The sequence below is a fragment of the Ceratotherium simum genome, chromosome 35 (assembly GCF_057802395.1).
Source record: "Ceratotherium simum simum isolate JZ-2026a chromosome 35, ASM5780239v1, whole genome shotgun sequence".
Lineage (NCBI taxonomy): Eukaryota > Metazoa > Chordata > Mammalia > Perissodactyla > Rhinocerotidae > Ceratotherium > Ceratotherium simum.
This window is the reverse complement of record NC_141934.1, coordinates 25,187,680-25,200,514: the sequence shown is the minus strand read 5'-3', so window position 1 is coordinate 25,200,514 and position 12,835 is coordinate 25,187,680. Positions and strand designations below refer to the sequence as shown.

The 12,835-nt window shown below is 50.9% G+C and overlaps 1 protein-coding gene across 7 annotated transcripts in view; it reads left to right on the top strand.

Annotated features, from left to right (window-relative positions):
* PITPNM2 (phosphatidylinositol transfer protein membrane associated 2) overlaps nt 1–12,835 on the top strand; it is a 140,289-nt gene that overhangs the window by 344 nt on the left and 127,110 nt on the right. The gene's annotated exons all lie outside the window — the stretch shown is intronic.

Below are 12,835 nucleotides of genomic sequence, written 5' to 3'. Positions count from 1 at the left end.
CCGGATTCGGGCCCCAAATGCTCCTTTCCGAATTTCCGTCGGTTGCGGCCGGGCGTGGAAGACTCCCCTCCCCCAGTGACAAGTGTCGCCACGGTCGAGGGGCAGGTGTGTGTGTCGTGCTGGGCCTGCCCGGTCCGACCCCGCTCCTGAGGAACGGGCCGGGAAGGGGCGGGAGGAAGGGGTGGGCAAAGCCCTCCGTCCAGCCTGCTGCCGCTTCCCGCCTCCAGCTGGACGCCTCTCCAGCCCTGGCCGTGGCTGCGTGGGTGTCCGGGGCCTAGCATGAGGTGTGGCCCTCAGAGTGGGGGCCAGGACTCAGGAAACGGTGCTCCAGGTGTCCCCCTTGGCTGGAGGAAAATCTGGCCCATCCGCATCCTGAGTCTCCCTTTCCTGTTGTGATCTGAGGTGCCAGTTCTGCCTCAGGGCCGCGCGGCTCCCTCTTCCACCCGCCCCTCATCCGTTCTTATCAGGGGCAGGGCGGATGGGTGACTTGGGGAGAGGGAAACTTTAGTGTTCCCGTCCCCCATAATGTGCACTAATTCCCCCCCAAGAAACCCCAAATGGACATTCTAGGTAAACACAGTGTGCTTGCTATGCAAATATCATTTCAAAGCAAGTCCTCTAGCTCTGTCCCCTTTCAACGGACTTGCTGCACCTATACAGAAATTCTAGATTCCTCGTCCTACACTCCTCTCCCTTCCTCTGAAATATGGGCTGGGGTAGTTCTCCGAACGCTCAGGCCTGCCCGTCTCCTCCCCTCCAGAATCAGGATTCTTCAAAGGAGACCTCATTTGAGCATCTGTCTGGGTCCACTACCAGCTCTCTCCCCAGCACCCACCTGGGAGTCACTGAAACTGATAGGATAGACCCCCCCCTTTCTGGGGCGAAGGTAGTAAATGCTCCTCTTTGTCTGAATCTCATCTACCACCCAAGCCCCCAGCTGGACCTGTCGCTGCTCTGAACTCCCACTGCATTTTATCTGTGTCTCTTGTGTGACTGTTATCACCGCCTGCCTGATTTTATAGTTACTTTTGTGCCTGGCTTATCTCCCCTGCTGGATTGTGAGCTCCTGGAGGACAGGAGGGGAGTTGGAGTCATCCCTGGTCCCCTGCTCTTGGCCAGCTCCCTGTGCACAGTCAGTGTCTGGATGGAGTAGAAGCCCCCTCCCCGGCTTGCCTCTGGGACCCTGGCTTATCTGACTCCTGGACTTTCGCTGTTAAATTATTTTTCCTCTGTTAAGAGACTGAATGCTGTGATTGGAAGAGATTCCCAGCCCTCTCCCTTTGCAGAGAGAAACACAAGGAGTTAGGAAAGGCTATTTTTCTTGTAGGGAGTGACTTGCCAAATGACTAGGACAGTACATGCTCTGCTGTGATGGCCGGCCACAGACTCTGGGTTCCCTGGGCGGGGAGTGTGGAATGGCCTCTCTTTGGCCTCCCACAGCTCGCTGTGCAAGGGAGGCAGTAGGGCAGAGAATTGAATGATGGGAGTCAGGGTTCCATGCCTGGCTGCCCCAGAACATCTGTACAAGCTTAACTAAGTCACTTGGTTTCTCTTGGTCTTGGTTGTTGCTTATGAAATCTGAAAGAAAATTCCTCTGCATATAGGAGGCCCTTCAGGGCCCTGTGTCCTCTCCCTTATCAACTCTTCATTATTGAGACCTAGCCTTGTCTTCACTGGCTTTCCCAGGTCATCGATCACCTCCACCTTTGGGCCACCCCAATCCGACTTACCAGGTGGAATGGCAGTTATCTGTTTACCGGTGCCTCCCCACTGGACTGAGCTCCCTGGGGGTCGATGCTGAACTGCTTTTCTCTGTACCCCCAGTGCCTGGCACATGGTCGGGTCTCAGGACAATGTTGGATAAATGGGGAGAAGGTCAGTCTAGAGGACTGCTAAGAGCCCTCTCGTCCCAAGGTGACTGCTTGTACATTCTCTCTCCCGGGACCCAGCTTTGCCTTCCTCCCTAGCTAGAGGCCTATTTTAAAACCGGGCAGATATTCTCTGAACCATCCCATCCGGTTAAGTCTTTCCATCTTGGTCTCGGGGAACAGCCAGTCATGGAGAATGTGCTGTTGTTTGTAGAGATTAGGAGAGGAAACTTCTGGTGCTTCAAGATCACGGCCTGGCTGTTCTGGAACAAATGCTGAGGGCCTTGTGCTCTTAGTGGAGGGACAGCAGTCTCACTTTTGTGATTTTAGCCATGGGTGGGAGAGGCAGGCGGTCAGTCCAATACCAGGTCAATCCAAAGTGAGCGGTCACATGCTAGCACGCCACTTCTCAGCCCTGCTCATACGAGACCAATCCCTCTGCAGACAGCTGCCCTGACACCTGCTTAACAGCACCCCTGCCACCAGACACGGATGCAGCTAAGTGGTCTTTGCACAGCTTCTCAACAGGTCGTTCCATCGATGTTTATTAAGTTTTTACTGAGTATCCGGAATGTCATTAAATAGAGCCACGGCAAGTCCTCATGCAGTTTGCTCTAAAACGATAATCTGGGGCATTGGCCCTTCTGCTCAAGGCTTCTTTACCAAGTCTTGTGTGAAAATTTGCTTTCAGGATTTAGGGCCAGGCAAACCTTGCCTCTCCTAGGAGAAACTAAAAGCTTCCCGCTTTGAGAATGAAAAGGAAGGGGGGGAAGGAAAACCTGTATTGTTTGTGTACTCTGTGTACACAGTGTGTGCACGGGGCTCCCCCACCCACCCTGCAGGTGTTACCAAACCAGGTTCATTTTGCCTGCTGCAAGATTACGCCAATCACCGAGTCGAGGAGTTTGCAAAGAGAAAGGGTTTAATCACAAGGCAGCCAAACGAGGAGACAAGAGAACCGATCTCAAATCCACCTCCCTGGAAATGGGGACTCAGGGATATTTATGGGATAAAGGAGCAGGGAGCTCTGAAGTGTGGGAATAGGTGACTGGAGGTAAGGAGAGGTGAGGTAATTGATGATCTGCGCTTGATCAGTAGTCAAGCTTCATGGCTCTTCACAGGACACGTGCTCCTGAAATGGCAGCCATGATCTGAGGGTGGAGTTTTTAGCTCCGTAACATCAGGAGGTCATCCACACAGGCCTAGTTGATGAGTTGGTGGTCTCAACTGGCCTGAACTGGACAAGGAATCGACTCTTAGTTTTTGAAAAACTTAAGCACCCCACCCATTACTGTGGTGACCCAGTGTCAGAGATGTTATCTACAGGGTGGCTTTAGTAATGCATTATCCAACTACTTTTCCAAACAGACAACTAACTGCGTACAGTTAAAGCCAGCTGGCCCTGCTTTCACAGGTTAGGTGGTGTTCCTCTCCCTTTTTCCCAAAGAAGTTGAGACACAAAGAGGTCAACTGATTGGCGCAAAGGCTCTCTGGGTTTGTACCCAGTTCTGCCTGACTCCCCATCCACCCACACTGTCTTTCCACTGATTATGGTCACCACCCCCCACCTGGCTTTCAGGGTGCTCAGCACACAATGCGATATTCCATCTAGCAACTGTATTCCCTTACTCTTATAGTCAGCCTACTTATTTCTACTTTCCTTTACTATCTCTGTGTGTGTGTGTATGTGTGTGTATGTTTATGGGTAAATCTATCTATATTCTTTAGAAGTCATCACAAAAGGTTTTTGGAAAACAGCGGACAGATACATGAATTGAATACGATAATAACATTACATCTGAAACTTAGGCCAACTCCGGGTGTGGTTAGGGAGATGAGCACCACTGGTAACACAGGGTGTGTGTGATAAGTGTTGCTTCAACAGCAGGCAGAGTTCAGAGGAGGAGACGCCCTTTCTGGGTAAGGCAGTCAGGGTTGACTTCCTGGAAGAGGTGGGATTTGAAAGAGGCTTTGAAGAATGGGTGGAGTTTTGATAGCCATAGCACCTGTAGAGGTGTGTAGAATTTAAGAGTCTAAAAGCTGTGGTTATCACAAAGGCCCCATCATAACGGGTCTTCTGGTGTGAAAGGAGAGAATTGGTCCGGAGGGTAAAGTGGGGAGCCTGGTGATGCCTTTTCAGATCCTCTCCAGCCTTGATGGAAGGCCTGGGGACACTGGAGCTGGGAAGGCTGCACCCTGTTAAGGATGAGGAGCTGAGGCCTGCAGAAAGGAAGTGACTTGCCAGAGACCCATCCATCAGCCTGGAACCCAGATAACTAGTTACCAGTTCGGCGCTCGCTCTTTATACTGGCAAGGCTGGCGACGGGGAGCAGCCCTGTACATTGGCTGTTTTTTTCCTGTAAAATGGGTTCGGGATTACTGACTTCCTCACGCCTGGCCTGGCAACCACCGTGACAAACCCCTGCTAAACCTTTATGGCCAAAGACGTAAAGAGCTCTGTTGCAGAGGAGGGCCGGCATTCGCTTAAATTACTCATGTCAGCCCTTGCCAGAGGATGGAAAGAAAATTAACAGGCAGGCTTCCAGTAACAGACAAATCAAAACCCCAGGGAATAGCCTTGGGGAAAAGCTTCAAGAAAGCAGTTTCACACCCTCTCCTTCACAAAGCTTTTCCTTGGTGCCCTCGAAGTGCCGTTTCCCTGTTGTGAGAACGGGGTCGGGAGTTGGGGTGCCAGGGAAGGAAGAGACTTGTCAAAGTAGCTGCAGGACGTGGGGCACCGTGAGGCTGAGTCCCCTGTCAGCGATGCAGACAGGCGGGGTGTGGACATGTGTGCCTGCAGCTGTAGGAGCGATGGCGCTGAGAACAGGAGACCTCCAAGGATAATACGTCACACACACAGTCCAGGCTCGTTATTCGAGGTAGTTCTGTTCTATAAAGTGACACGACGCTGATTAGCGAATATTGAACCACTGCTCCTAGGGGACGTACAGGGTTAGGTTCCTGCAAGCCTCTGGTTTCAACATGTTTGTCTACCAATCAGTACATAGCCTTGTTTTATGTGTTTCTGTTTGAAGACACCTTATTTAATATGTATTGTTGATTTATTACCCCTGAACTCAGCCAACAGCACTGTCACTCGTGCCTGAACGAAGCTCACCTAACACACGTGTTTTCTCCATAAGACACATCACAGCCTTCCTGTGCTCAGGAACCCTAGACAGAACTTCAGCCCTCTGAGTGGGGCCATTTCGAACAGCGAAATCACCAACAAAAAGCACGAAAGTGTGAGGCCGTGGTACTAAACAGACCGTAAAAAGGATGCTTGTTTACTGTAGGAGCTGAAAGGAGAAGGCAGAGCGTTGCCTTGTTCCGCTTCAGCTGGGAACATGCGCATTGGGTGACTCAAATTTTTTGCCGCTCTGCACATGTCTACAAATGACCGAGAAAGAGCCCTGAGCATTGATTTTGGGGTTACGAATAAATTTTAGCCAGTAGGTGAATTCATGAATATGGAATCTATGGGTGATGAAGATTGACTGTATATACAAAGTACTTCCACAGCTGCTGTGTTTCAGTCGAGAGCCACAGCATTCCTGAGGGATAAGGAGGGACAGTTGCCTGCATTTTACAGAAAAGAGAGGTGTAATAACTCGTTCGAGCTTGCACAGGTAGCTGGGGCAGAGCCAAGACTTGTACCCGCCCCTGGTTGACCCCAGGTATAGCTCTTCCTCCTCAGCTCTCACTGTCCTCACGGTCAGATCCTTTCCTCCTCCTGGCTCCCGCAGTGCGTGGAGCCCATCTGCCATCTTTGTCATTGTGTCTGCCGCCACCGTATCTCCAGCGTCTAGAACGCGGCACCTCCTTGATGCTCAGTAAGTACTGGGTGAATGAAGGCTGGGGCTGCAGATTCTGTGTTTGCTCCGTCTTTGGTGCCAGGGAAAGGAGAAATGTGCGGGCACAGGTTTCCCTCCCTCGGCCCTGCCATAACCCTCTCCCAGAAGGGCACCCATCTCGCCTTTCCACAAGCCTGTGGGCAGGAGGTGCCAGTGTTGTCGCATGTTGGGGGGCGTCGGCAATCCCATACCTGCCTCCCTAAGAGAACTGGTCTTTGCTGAGAGGAGCTGAGGGCAGTCCTTTGCCCAAAGGAATGATCCTCTTAAGGAGGCATTTCAGGCCACGCGGGGCTTCCTGGGTCCTCCACTCCTGGCCTTCTTATTCCTGGGAACCTTTCCAAAAACGTTTCGCCCTGTGTGCCCCGTGAGGAGCTGAAACGTAGGTAATACAGATGATTGGTCTTTCTTCTCTCTGAGCTTCTCTTTCCCTTTGCAGAGGTGGTTCCCGGTGAAGGACGGGATTTTCTCTTTTGGCAGCTGGGAGGCCTTTCCCCCAGGTCTCCGTGGGGTCTGGCTGACTCATCGGCTGTGCTGTGCGCAGGGCGAGCTCTTTCCCACTGCTACCCTGCGTGACTGAGTCAGGCCCTGCAGCCTCCCGGCCTCACCTGGCCGTGCTCCATGATAAATCTGGCCTCAGGGAGGGCCCAGCAGGCGCCAGTGTCCTGTGTGAGGCCAGGGGGAGGAAGGGCCAGCTTATTGGGTGCTGCCAGCTGTCCCCCTGCTGTCTCTTTACAGCCCCTTGAAAAGCCATCTTGAAGGGAGGGGCAAAGGGACGGGGGTGTGTCGGGGTAGAAATAGTTGACTGTTCTCATTTTCAACAGGGAACGGCTTCCATCGGCACAGAGTTGACCAGGAGGCAGGGCTTCCCCGCAAGTCTGGAGGCCCCGGTGAGGCCAGGTTAGCACTGGCATGTCCATTCCCCTCCTCTGTCCTGCCAGAGGGCCCATTAATTGCTTTTCTTGGCACTTTGTAGGAACTGACATTTCACTTTTTTTTTTAATAAGAGGAGGAAAAACCAAACATTTTATGCAATTAGAATGTTTCCCTCTTGGGTAATCACAATGGAAAAAAGCATTTAAGTCCTTTGAAAACCACGCATCAGTGAGGCTTACTGAGCAGGGGAACATTCGGTCAGCAGGGACAGCCAGACATGGGGCCCATTCAGCAGGCTCTCGTGTCAGGAAACAATGATTTCACATTTATTTTGGGTCTGCTTGTTGCAGCATATTTCAATTAGTTTCTCAGTGTTGTGCATCTGACAGGCCACACGTTTATTGTGGCTAAACCATCTGGGAGGTAGGAGGCCTGCAGCCTTTCCCACGGTGGTAGTCGGTAACTACCAGTTTAAAGGAAATTTCTTTCGTATGTTTAAGAACCCAGCACTAAAACACCATTAATAACAAAAGCCTTGAGAGTTCTGAAAGCACGCCTGCTTTCAGATTGTTTAGCCATCAATCGGACACGCATAACCCAAGACCTCATTTTTCCCCCATGTGTATGACATTTTCCAATGCAGTGAAGCCAAGTTCTGAAGTGGCTTCTTTAATTGGTCCAGAGCACAATTTGTATTAACCCAGCTCGGAAAGGAACTCATTAATTTATACTTGGGTGCAATGCAGCCTCTGCATTTGCTGCTGGGAGCAGCAAGGGAGGCGGTTAACAGATCCCTGCATTAGTATGCAGCTGAGCTCCCGTCCTGTACTGTGATGGAGAAGGCTAGTTTTATTTCAGCTCCCAGCCCCCGGTGACTCACCGGAGCTTCATGAGTTCACGGTAATGACTGCTGACCAGCGCTATCCATCCTGCACTCCTTGGGTACCAAGGTTTTATAGCACCCGATTACACCTATTTTTCTTTTACCTCTGTTATTTCCCTCTGGCTAAAAGTCCTCTTTCCTGAGGAATGTTCTGTCTGACTTTCCACCAGGGGGGAAAAGGGAATTCAGAATCTTACAAATATGTGAGCCGGAAGGAGCATTGGAAAAAACCACGTCCAGTGGTTTGGTTTGACCTTTCCACGAAGAGGAGTGGCTTTCCATTTCCCTGAAGCCTTCTGATCCCACGGCTGGGCGTGGAGCGAGACTGAGACTCAAGGACAGGGTAGTGAACTGGAGGCTGGCTCATAGAATCCGGGGCGTCCCGTTCACTCAAATTTGTCTTGGTGGTCTGGTAGCTGCAGGACTGGTATTTGGAGGGTTTAGGCTAATAATAGCAACCATCCCATACCCAACCAGGTGACCCTTGATTATGGACTTTTCCGGGGACCGAGATTCCTGCTCAAGGAGAAGGCAGCTCTTCCCTCTCCTCCCACAGGCGTCCCTGGTCTAGCCCAGCTGCTCCACAGGCTGAGGGACCTTGGCTTATTTGTCTTTGGGTCTCCGGTGCCCAGCACAGTGGCCTCCTGGTGATTCAGGGTCTGATGACTGTTTGAGGGGAGGCAACGGCTACAGGTCCAGAGACGAAGGGGCTTCTCTCATTAACACATCTTTTGTAAAATACCCCCCAGGACACAAAGTGCTTTTGCCCTTGTGCTTCATGTGATGGACATAAATCTGCTGGTGAGGAAACTGGGGCTGGAGAGGTTGTGATTAGGCCCCCAGGGCTTTCATCTGTCATGGTTCACACTTGGGGACACTACAGCTCAGAGACAGAATGATTTGGGCCAACCACCCAGGAAAGTAACTGCTGGCTGGGACTCGTAACCTAACCCAGGTCCTTGATTCCTCACGTTCGTGTTCAGTCACGTCTGTGACACGACCCGTGCTGCGTTGTCATGTTGTTTTTTAAATCCATTAGTATTTCCTGGTCCTGTTCAGTCTGAATAGTGCACAGTACTTTTCAGTTTGGATTTGTGTGGGTTTCTGTTTCTTTTCTTTTTTTTCAGGAAGGAAAACAGAATTCCTCTCCTGTTAGTTCTGTAGCTTTTGCTTTTCAAAGAGGCCAAAGGGCTCCATGGACTCAGAGCAGACTCCCTAAGACAGGGTTGCGTGCTCTGGATTATGGTGTTGACATGGTTTTGAGATCCTGTTGTCAAGTCCTCCAGCCTCACACCTGGAGGCTCGCGATCAAGACCGGGCATGGGGCTGGGGCTGCTGGGTGTGCGTCTCTGAGTCTTAGAGGGTGAGGTCCTTGGGAGGTGGTGCCTTTTCCTTCCCTCAGGTGAGAACAGGCCTTTCAGACAGGCTGCCTTACGGCTGGTCAAGCAGATACCCCGATATGGGTGTGGGGCAGGTGATTTTCTAATAAGAGCACAGTTCAGGGTGAGCCGGCTTGTCCGCCCGGGTTCTTACCTCAGGCTGGTCGGCTTGGTCTGTGTCTTTCCTCTCTCCCTGCCCCACTTCTGCCATTTCCTCCTCTCCAGCTCATTAGAGAAAGAGCAGGGACCCCATGGCCTTGTTGGGAGCTCAGCAGGAAGCCAGGTAGAGGAGGAGGAGGAGGAGGCTAACGCACTTTGTCTCTCACCAGCTCCACACTTGCCTCTTCTGAGCTGAGAAAGCTGAAGGGCCTATGGCTGCTGGGCTGAGAGGTGACGCAGGTCAAGGTCCCTTCACAAGAGTTTTAGGGTCTGCTTTTCTCAGGAGGCCTACAGGGATGTGTCCAGAACGGCTGATTTGGCTCCTTGCTCCAGACGGGGACACGTCCCTGGAGCTCGTCACGCTCTATCAACTACACCATGGACCGTTGTCATCTTGGTGTAGCTCCTGGGGTCTGGGTGTCCCAGCCGGCCTGGGGGACCCTCGAGGAGTGCCTCGCCTGGTTCTGAACTTGGAAGAGAGGTTTAATGAAATCTCCGAATGAAAGGGGCTTGGGGAAGGTGTTCTGGCCCACTTGCCCTCTCAGGTGGCTGGTTGCCAGTGTTTTCCTGTTTTCACTAGAATCCTAACCAGTGCTTGGAATAACCCAGAAGAATTCCACGCCCCTGGCTATGCTCAGGCCTCGGTCGTGGAGGGAACATGGAGGTTCCAGCATGTGCAGTGCTTGCCCGCTGGATGCCCAGCAGAAAAAGAGGGCATTGAGTCAGGCTTTGGATGCAGGAGAAGAGAGGGCCAGAGAATGTGAGATTTTCTTTTCTTTCCTTTCGTTTTTTTTAATTGAAGTGAAATTCACATAACATAAAATTAACCATTTTTAAAGTGTACGATTCCGTGTCATTTAGTACATTCACAATGTTGTACAACCATCACCTCTATCTAGTTCCAGAACGTTCTCATCATCCCAAAAGGAAACCCCACAGCTGTTAACAGTCACTCCCATTCTCCTGACTCCCAGCCTTTGGCAACCACCATTCTACTTTCTGTCTCTATAGATTTACCTATTCTGGATATTTCATATAAATGGAATTGTACAACGTGTGACCTTTTGTATCTGTCTCCTTTCACATAACATAATGCTTTTGAGGTTTATCCATGTTGTAGCATGTATCAGTACTTCGTTCCTTTTTGTGTGTGTGGTAAAATACACATAACATAAAATTTACCATTTTTAGCTGTAGCATTCAGTACATTCACATTCAGTGGCATTAAGTACATTCACATTGTTGTGCAGCCATCATCACCATCCATCTCCAGACCCTTTTCATAACCCCAGATAGAAACTCTCTCCCCAGTAAACAACTCCCATTTCCCCTCCCCCAGCCCCTGGCACCCACCGTTCTACTTTCTATCTCTGTGAATATGACTCCTTTCGGGACCTCATATAAGTGGAGTTGTACAGTATTTGTCCCTCTGTGACTGGCTTGTTGCACTTACCATAATGTCCTCCAGCTTCACCCATGTTGTAGCCTGTGTCAGGATTTCCTTCCTTTTTGTGCTGAATAATATTCCATCGTACATACACACCACATGTTTATCCACTCATCCGTTGATGGACGTTTGGGCTGTTTCCGGGCCAGTGCGATTTTGCCTTTGCCTTGCCTCGGGATGGGGAACAATGGAAGACAACTGGACTAGGAGGACCTCGGGTTGAGTTGTACCATGCCGAGGTGAGCGGCCTTTGACGATGGCGCCATTCCATGCCTTGGTTTCTGTGTCCATCCAGTGAGGGTAGGGATGCTCCCTCCCAGGAATGCTGTGTGGATGCAGCGAGGGACTGGATGGGAGGGTGGTTTTGTGACCTGGCCATTGCCCTGCACACGTGGGCCGCTATCTCCTTGGTCAGGGACAGTCCAGGTCTTTATCAGCCATAGGTATGAGGGTTGGTGGTGCCTGGCCTTCCACCCGCCTGGGGCTCATTACCTGTGACTTCTACTTGCCGGAAGGTTCCCTCCCTCACAGAAGTTCCAGAGCCAGCTCCAGGAGAAGGTAGTGGGCATGTGTCCTGTCCTGCCTCTCGGAGGCTGGAGACACAGGGCCTCCTGAAGCACTGTCCCCTGGGCCCCTCGCTGGGTGCTTCAGGAAATCGAAGCGAGGAGGATGACATCGGCAGCCTCCTGGGTGGCTGAGTCAGAGCAGAAACTCAGGGTGGAATTCACTAAGTCACACTTGCCTTCATTAGGCTAATTAACTTTCAATGTGAATTAGCCCCGTGAGCTGACTTAGGAAATCCATTATCAGGCCAGGGCCGGTGTCGTGTGCAGTGGTGCCTAGGAAGCTGTGCCGTACATTTCCATATCCACCAATTAAGGGTGCTTAATTATTAACTTAGGGCTGGGTGACTAATGAGGAGCTGCGTTCATCATGCTTTATTTGAAAATTTTAAGGCCGTTTAAAATTAGCAGTAATATAGTTAATAATTGTACTAGGAATTGTAAATTGTGATCCATGTTGTAGATTACTCGGAAGTTAAGCCGAGGCTGAGGGTTGATTTCTGGAAGGTCACGTGTGAGGGTGAGGGGGTTCAGTGTGTGTAAAGTGCTGGCTAGTGTGGAGAATTTCCAGCTGACATACAGCTGGTACTGCAAAAGGCTGCTTCCCCTTGGAGTGTCCATTCACTGGTTAGGTTCTCAGGCTAGCTCACCAACAAAAACACAGCCCACTAGGCACCTGAATGAATGAGTTCTTGGGGCACTTACTCTGTGCTAGGTCCTCAACAGCCCTCTGCAGTTTACCCCATTGTACAGATGAGAAAACTGAGACCCAGAAGGGAAAAGCAACTTCCCCAAGGTCACATGGCTGATGGATTCAAATCCAGACAGTCTGGTCTGAAGCTCTAGGTTAAATGCTACTTCAGACAGCTTACCATACAGTGGGCCCATTTTGGAGTTCAGTAGGCTTTTGAGAGCCCACCTGGGAGTCTATGCACTATGTAGAACTTTTGTTTTTTTAAGTGGGAAAACTTATCCCATGGTGCACCTGGAGAAGAAGGAACACTTCTTATTTTCAAGACTTAAGAGGAGCTTCCCGAGGCCTGCTGTGAAGGGAGCGCGTGTGTGTGTGTGTGTGTGTGTGTGTGTGTGTGTGAGGGAGAGAGAGAGAGACAGAGACAGAGAGACAGAGACAGAGAGATAGAGAGATGCTGCTGCTGCTCCTGATGAAGAACTAGCTCTGGGGGTTGGCCCTGTGTGGAGACTGGTGTCCTCAGCCATCCTGTGCTTTGGCTGACCTGTACTAGGAGTCCAGGGGCCCCATTTAGGCTGTGCTGTGTGACCTTGGGCAGAGTTGCTTCACCTCCCTGTGCCTTCATTTCCTCACCCGACAAGTTGGGATGATAATTCCTGCCCTACCTGCTTTTGGGCAGACTCTGAGTCTACAGTGAGGTTTGAGTGCTCTGTGTGTGTACGCGCACATGTGCCTGTGTGTCCAGTAATTATCCTAATGCCGAGATTGCCCTCAGCAGATCATCTATAACTTTTTCCCAGCCCTGCTTTGTCTTTCTACTTCCTCCTGTATTTTGGCTTCTCCATTCAAAGGCAGAGAAAGAGGAGGTTGGAGGGAAAAGTATTCTAGTCCTTTCCATACATTATCATAAAAGATGAATCAAGAGAGGTTGAAACTGTCCCCCCTTTCCACCACCTGTGTCATCCCGTAGAGTTTATGGAAAGCCTCTCTCTTCCATTCCTGTTGTCAGTTCACAGGCCTGCTTCCAGCAGGAAGTGACACTGGGTTCATTAGCTCCATTCTTACAGTGGACATCACTGAGGCCGAGTGGTTGAAGTATCTGTCCAGGGTTGCACAGC